Source organism: Adiantum capillus-veneris, chromosome 7 (genome assembly GCF_014529385.1).
Source record: "Adiantum capillus-veneris isolate H3 chromosome 7, ASM1452938v2, whole genome shotgun sequence".
In the NCBI taxonomy this organism is placed as follows: Eukaryota; Viridiplantae; Streptophyta; class Polypodiopsida; order Polypodiales; family Pteridaceae; genus Adiantum; species Adiantum capillus-veneris.
In genome coordinates, this window is record NC_140937.1 from 128858150 (window position 1) to 128866912 (window position 8763).

Consider the following 8763-nt stretch of genomic DNA (forward strand, 5'->3'; position numbering starts at 1 on the left):
CCAATTTGCTATGTACCTTGCTTGGCGGTTGATGTATCCCTGTTGTCTGGATTTCTTGGACAATCTTCAGCAAAATGTCCACCTTTTTGTCCACAATCTGAGCAATACGCCATGACTAGTGGTATTTCATTTGGTTCTGTCATGTCAAACTCTAGCTGAGAAGTTTCAGCTTTTATGCTTGCCAAGTTGTCGGCGTCTTCTTTTAAAACATTGAGCATCAAGCTGTAGATTGCTCCATCTTGACCTTTGTACCATCTTTGGCTTGGTTCTCCAATTAGATTGGCTTCAATTGGTCGATCTGTTGGATCTTGCAATTATGGTTCTCGACTATAGATATGACCACTGTAATCCATGTACAATGACCCTGAGTGCGTATGCACCAAATGTATGCTTTGCTGGCTTGCGCAAATTTCTAGATAAACACTCGGGTTGATTTTTTTCACTTCTATCTGCACTTCATCTTTGAGCTTGCAAAACCTGGCTCCACTGAAGTCGGTGAACATCTTGGAGTTCTCTGAATCTGACTTGACTGTGATCAATAGGATCTTGGCTCCCCTGTTGCTTTTGTTGCTCATAAGATACCTATGGCCTTCTGAATCTGTGTACAAAAACTTATCCCCATTGTAGCCATACAACTGTAAAATATGGTCGATTGTAGTTGTACTTGTGCTGCCACTGCTACTAGCTTGCTCTGTTGTACGTAATTTCTTGGTTCGATTTGAGTCCATGTTGGCTCAATCCGTAAAAATTGTCTTCTAGCAGATTTTGGTTTTGATTAGCAGAATTTCTCCTGCTAGTACTAGCCTAATTTGCAATCACATGTCAATTGTGTCCCTGTTCGTGGATGCTTTGCAATGCAATTGCTTGCACTTACAAGTTTCTAGCATGCACGTTCACTTCTAGCTCCTTGATCGAATCACAGCAACTCTGTCAAAATTTAGCTAGAATAATAATATTCTTGGCCAAATTAATTCAATCCTAGTTCCCAAGGAGATCCCAAAATCTAGCTCGAAATTCTGAGCTTTGATGAGTTTACAATTTTAATTTGTCGATTTTTGGCTCGATTTTGACAAATTTAGAATTTGTCTCCCTCACACAGCTTTGAGTCGATCTTTCGCTCGCTTTTTTCGGCTGATCTCTGATTCGGATTTGAGCAGTTTGCCCGGTGTGATATTCGGCTTACGGTGTTTGCTCGATGTGCGGTACTCTTTTCAGCTTTGCCTTTTTGACTTGTTTGCTTATGTGCGGTTTGCCCCGCGTGTGACTTTTTTCGGCGGTCCGTGTGTTTTTTGCGTCTCGGCCTCGTTCTGGACTTTTCTGACTATTTCTGGCTCGTTCTGGCTTTTTTTGTCATTTATTGGCACTTTCGATGAGTTCCTTTTTATTTTTCCTAATTATTTATGAAATTTTGAATTTTCTAAATTTTTTGATATTGTTTATGATTTTTTACAATTTTTCAGGAAAGCTTGATTTTTTAAATAATTTTTCTGTGAATATTCTAAATTTTTAGAGGATTTTATTATTTTTACGAGTTTTTGGGAATTTTCTTGATCAATTTTAGATTTTTTAATGAATTTTTGGAGTTTTTACCAAAATTTTATGTTTTAGGGATTTATCTGTGTCAGTTTTTTATTTTTTGTGATTTATTTGCGAATTTTTAGATTTTTAATGGTTTTTCTATGTGTTTTTTTAATTTTTCTATGATTTTTTTATTTATTTGTGAGTTTTTGGATTTTTTGTGATTTTTTCTATGTTTTTTAATTTTCCTACGGATTTTCTATGTTTTTTTTTAATTTTTTAATGATTTCTTAAAACATTTTTTTATTTTTTTTAAAAAAAAATTATGAGCTTTCTAATTTTTTGTTATTTTTTCTATGAATTTTTTATTTTTTAGAAATTTTTATGTTTTTTATGAAAAAATTTTAGTTTCTTTTTTGATTTTTAAAATGTTGAATTTTTTAATTGTTTTTTTAGTTTTTTTTTAAAAATTGTTTTTTTTGTGTTTTTTTTTTTTTGTTTTGTTTTTTTGTTTTTTTTGTGTGTTCCCGCGAGCGAACGAGACGAAGAAGAAGAGAAATTTACAGTCGGCAAAAATTATCCAAGCAGGCCGTAAAGATCTATCCACCGGAAGTTTATGCGCCGCAAGGCACCGAATCAAACTGGAAGCCGGCTTTTATTAAATTTTTATGTGTTTATTTCCAATTGTCCGGAAATGCCAAAAAAAGGCCGAAAATTAGCCGAAACTCCAAAAATCGCCAGAAAATCCCAAAATTTGCCAGAAAAATCCAAAAAATTCCCGAAAATTTTTAGAAACCTTAGAAAATCATCGTAATCCATAATCAAGCATTTTCAAGCATTTTCGACACGCAAAAGCACACCGAAAATAGCAGATTTTACCGAAAACACGATTTGCGACAAAATTGTCCACCCGGTCCTCGAAAATAGTAAAACGCTCAAACAAAATGATGCCGTAATCACGCATACACAAATTAGCTCGTAAAAATTGCAAAATCAATGTTTTATGGAATTATCCAAAAATTAATGCAAAAATTAGCAAAAAATTACCAAAAATTTACAAAAATTATCCGAAAAATACCCAAACAATTTCTACAAATTCTCCACACATTGGAAAATAGTGCAACCAATTAAAATTACCAAAATCACATCAATTCAATTACCAACAATTTTATCAATAAAATCAAGACTAGGCAATTAAACCGGCAAAATTTACGACAAAATTAGGTCAAAAATTGACGCAATTAGAGTGTGTAAATCCCTGTTTTGAGCACAAAAATGCAGCATTTCATCATTACACACATCGTTTATGCAATCAAAACATTGAATTAACCATACAAATTACACACTTTTTAGGCACACACACACTGAAAAATTGGCAGTTTTTACCAATCTTTAGGCGCGCACACAAAAGGGTTAAATTTGTCGGATTTGCAATGTAACTTCACAAATTAATAGTTAGGCATGAGCACAACACCAATCAATCATCACAATTCAAAAATCATAACGCACACATTGATTTCTAGGTGCTCAAACATGAGCGAAATAGTGCACACACACCTAAAATTAGCATGCACACACTCAATTAGAATGCACAGACACTTAATTTTAGTGCACACACACTTGAAATTGACCATCCAAGCATGCAATTAACTTGATTAGGCATCCAATTAGCAACACATATTCATCAATTAACAATTGAAACTTATCAAATTCATGTGCCGTCAATTCTTAAAAAATTTGGCATTACGACGGCGTGAAAATGAAAAATCGCAAAATTTTCAATCCCTAATATCACATTGCATTGCATCAACATAGCATAGCATTACATTGAATCATGGTGGGATCTCTACACAATTTTACACATCTCTAAATTCTAAAGAGGTTGACAATACCACCTTAATTACTTTTCTGTTGAAGCTCAATTGAATGGTCTATTGCTCCAATACTTCATAGCACATTAGTAATTTAGCAAAAATTAGTCAAATTAGAAAGGGGTTAGTGAGAAACTAGAGTGTGTAAACACACAATCTGCAAGATATGGTCACACATTAGGGAATTATGAACACAATGCTTCGTGCACACACATTCAAAATCCACAAACATAAACACACAAGTAAAATTAGTAGTGAAATTAGTGATGGAACGCATTCAATTATGCCACAATTACACTAGCGTAGGCCATTGTTCCCAGCAACAACGCCAAATGTTGGGGGTCCCATCGTTGCAAGCTCCAATGACCAACACAATTATCAATCCGGAGGGATGAGCTACCCGCCTAGGACATGGAAACACTCACATGGTTAATGAGCTAATCGTGGCAACACAAATGGTTAACTCTATGAGGTGAGCTTCTCGGCCTATGGAGGAGCGAAGCCGCAATGAAGGGCAATCTCCATATCCACTTCTCTTTGTCTCTAATCAACCCAATCACACACACTACGATTGCAAGACACACACAACACTAATCCTATCATGCAACACACTAATCGCAAGCACACACACAACACACACTAATCGCAAGCACACACATAGATCTATCGAGCACCACACTCCAATCAAACCTACATGCACACACAAGCAAAAGAGGGCAATCACACAAGATTAGAGAGGGATTAACCACTAATTAGTTAAGATCTAGTTACTCTAAGCATCATAGGCAATCATAAGAAGTGGCTGAAAGCGTGGGTTGGTGGTACAAAAAAAGGACCTATTTTACTTCTACCGATGAAAAAGTGGGGACTGGTAAAGTATGATAGGTAGTTTTTCATGTGACATGTAGAAATTGTAGCTCAAAGATTTGTCAAAGGTGTTGTCAAGGACAGTCCTTTTTGTACCACCAAAGCATGCTTTTAGCCAAGTAACAGAGAGGCATAGTGAGAGAGAATGAATCATTGATTAGTGTTAATCAAGTCTCATGAGCAAGGAGAAGCTCAAGGGATCCATAGCCACACACCTCAAGAGCTCTCAACAAAGAGTGCTCTCAACAAATGACTTGAGAACCCTAATCTTTTACACACTGCCTTATATACCTAGGTTAAAAATATGCAATGTCCGGGCGCCCAAGGCCTTTAGGGCTCATCACTTACTGAATCTGCAACCTAGGCACAATAAGTGACCTATTCTTTACAACTTGGAACTCCCATTGATCCCGTAACACATTAAAATATTACAATGGCTTGAAATAAATCGGGAATTTACAATACATGACCATTTTGGGAAACCGTGAAAAATGTGTAACTCCAATCTTTACTGCTTCTTTGCATTCATCCTCAATGTGAATTCGTATGTCTTCAATGTTTAGCAGCTTATGTTAATTGACGTTGACTCAGTTAACACATTCTTTCCAATAATTAGTGATTACGCCCACTTTCCCATGACTTTAAGTCACTTTCTTCTTGGATGACACTAGGTATGGCTAGGGGTCTATAGACTTTGTGAGGTTGTTGTTGTATAGAGAACAATGTGTCTGTAATTTGGATCTGCCTAGGTGCTGGCTCTAGATCCCTTTGGGTATCTTCTACCAAACTCCTTAATTGCTTGACTCGCTCGATCTCCTTTGTAGGGTTTGGATAAGTTCCTATCTTTTTTTTTGGATCCTGTCCATTGTGGCTCATGAAGATCTTCCTTGTTCATTTCTTTCTTAGTAGTCATTTTGGTTTCCATGGTTTCACCTGAATCAGAATCCTCTTCAGCGTTGTTCCTATATACGGGGTCCTCACCAGTCCCTATGTTGGTCTTTGAGCTGGGGTCTGACTTTGTTGTTTTTTGTGATATCTTCCTTCATGTTTTCTTCTTCTTCTGAGATTGGGCAATTAATGCCATGTCTCTTTCTTCAAGAACATAATTTTGATTTTGGAGCATCGATTGTGTGAGTACATTTACTGGTACCACAGGTGTACTTTGTGATGGCTGCTTAATAACCTCAATCAAGTTTAATGGCATGATCTTTGATGCATTTGGATTATTTGGACATTGGGCAATTAAATGATCTATGTCACATCGATTACATATGAGTATTGGCATTGTAGACGTGCTCGCTTGATTGGTTTGCATTAGTGTGGCGTTCTTTTGTAGCCTAATAGGACACTTGGCCACACGATGTAGACCTCCACACTCATAGCATTGAAGAGGTGGTCTCTTGGAAGTGTAATTGATATTTTGGCCTCTTGTAGCAAGAGCAGCTACTTGATAGACAGGTTTGACTTGTCCGCAATAGTCCTCTATGTAGTATTGTGGACTTTCTTCAAGCGCATCAATCCCATAGGCAATATTAGGGTCTATATCTTCCTCACATCCTTCCAAGCAAGCAATAGATGACTCAAAACCCACTTGATTCACAAACGTGATTCTCGGATGTGGTGGTTGCGGTCCTAGCACTGGAGGTGGTAAGGGTGTTATTTGAACAACATTTTGGGCCATAGGGACCATGTGTTGTGACGTTTGTTCAAGAGGTGGGGCCGGCATCAATGCAGGCACTCGAGGTGTGTCCATTCATGCTGAGGTTGTTCTATTGGCCATCGTGCACTTAAATACTATGCAATCCTTAGCTTGATGACCATACCTCCCATAGGCATTGCAATTGCCATTGAATTTTACTCTAAAAGTTGGGCATTCACTGGTACTATACGGACCATAGCATACTGAGCATCATTGTTGCTCCCTTCTTGGATACATATGATTGTTTTGTGGAGCATGATTGTCTCTAAGACTCTCTCGAATGGCCTTGGTGAGATCTGCTAAATTCATCTCAGATATCTTTGCCTCCTTAGAAATAGGCTTTAGGGTCATTGGTTGATGCCCCTATGCTTGCGAGCTAGTAGATTTAGGCTCAACAGACACTCCTTGAATCATTAAATCATCCTCCAATTGGATCACATTGGTGGTGACTGCTTCCCAAGTGGTGATACCTCTAATGACTAGGCCATTGTAGATATCCTCATGTCGTAATCCCCTAATGAATCTATCAAGAAATTGATTATTGAAGAGATCAATTGGATTACAACGCAAATTCAAATGCTTCAAGTGACTAATAAATTCTCTCACCGACTCTCCTTCCTCTTGTTGGGCTTTCTGGAGCTAAGAGGCTACATCCCAAAGCAGTCTAATCAAGGGATGGGTTCTCACAATGTTTGATAAACATTGCCCACCAGGTGTGCAAGTTGTGAGTGCCTGATGTGTCAGGGTACTTATCTTTTTGGACTTTAACTAAGGTCTTAGCTTTAAACCTTAGGGGAATGTTTACACAAGTGCCTAATGCCTAGGTAGTTTGAAATACCTGAATTTTCTTATGGTGTATAGAAATTTTTGGATGTAGCCAATGAGCATGGTCTTCTTGTAGTCATACTGCTATTTTAGGTATGTTGTTTGATGATGATGATGAATATACAGTGAAGAAGTACCTTCTTTCTCTCAATCATGGTGTCTTCTATCCATATGATTTGCAATTTTGTGACTTAATGCAAACTCTCTTGTGGTCGTTTTCCTTTATACTACATCTCTATTGCACTTAGTACATGTTAGGGTTGTCAGCCCCTAACACCGTCCAAAACGGTCATGGATGTTACATTGTTATATTGTACAGGAAGGGTTGTGTTTCCTTGATTTCTCTTGCATTAGTCTCCTAATTTGTTTATGGGCACACAGTTGACAAGTTTTTCCCCATATCTCTTTGATTTGCAATTTCTGCAGGTTTGTTTGGGATACTCCCTTTAGGCCCAACTTTTCCATAGTGGAGTGCAAATCTCCCCATATGTGTGATCATAACTTTAATAGATCTCCTAATGTGATTGTGCATTGAATTAGAGTTGACATAGTGGAATGAAAATTCCCCACGTCTAAGGTTTTCTTGGGTCTATTTAGTTTCTTTGTTTTGCAGACCAATGATTTCTCTTTGTTTTCTCCTAGGTATAAAAGTAGTGTCTGCAACGTTCCAACTTTTGTTAAACTTGACTGCATTAGAGTTGACATAATGGAATGTAAATTTTCCATTTCTAAGCTTGGGTCTATTTAGTTTCTTTGTTTTGCAGGCCAATGATTTCTCTTTGTTTTCTCCTAGGTATGAAGGTAGTGTCTGCAACGTTCTAGCTTTTGTTAAGCCTGACTGCTCTAATCCCCAATCTCCATACAAAGACTACTCATCTAATATCATGGGTGGTCTATCTAGCCATACTTCTTTGATTGAGCCAATTTCAATGTCAAACTCCCATCGTTTGCTTCCCTAACTCATTCCCATAGGTGGTTTGACCAATCCTCCTCGACTATGGGCACTCCATCCCATCCCTCCTCACTATTAGGAACTATCAATTTAGGTGATGGTGCAACAAAGTCTCCTTGAGTTTTCAACACTCTACTTTCTTGCATTTTTTCTTAATTGGTTTTAATGTCAATTTTTTCTGATTTCCAGCTACGATTTTTGTTTTTCCAGCATGGACTATGATATTTAAGACCAAGTTTTTGTATGTTTCTAGTTTAACAGTTTCCATTTCAGGTGTTGGATAGTTTTTCCATTTGGTTTCTAGTGTCTGAACTGCTTTCAATCTGGCTTAGAAAGATTCCAAGGCTGTGTTAATTGGTTTGTATATTTTGTCAACCAATACCGATCCTATCGATTTTGGTTTTGGTTCCTTAAAGTCTGACAAAAGCACTTGCATCTTTTCCTCTACCTTCTTTTGCACTTTCTCTGCAACCTCTCTACATTGTCTTTGTCTCCAAACATCATATCGTTTGCATTGTTCTTTCTTGGAATCTTTTGTTTGCCCTCCAATCGTTCTTGACTCATTAGCATATTCCCTAGTTATTATTCGAACTGGAACTATATGCTTTTCCTTTGAGGAGTTACTCTCGACACCACTTGAACTATGTTTATAATTGTTTTCCCTATGTTCATTGGATTCCTAGGACAATCCTGTTTCTTAATTGGTTCAAGATAGTCATTTTTCCAATGGTCATTGGATCCACAATTATGGGAATTTCTTATTTTTTGTTTTGGCATTGGTTTGATCATGGGTGGTTTAGCACCCTGGTTTGCAATGAAGTAAACAAGTGTTGCCTCTAGAGGTGTTTGATAAACTGGCTCTAATGTAGCTGGTGTTGATTTAATATGCCATTCTTCCTCTGCCCCCATTAGTACAGAACTTGTGTCAAGGTATGGTGTAACGGGTACTAGAGCTGTTCTTGTATCCGCCCCTCAGGCAACATGTACTTGATTGGTACTGTACCACTCCCTAGTAGTGGTGTCTACTAACC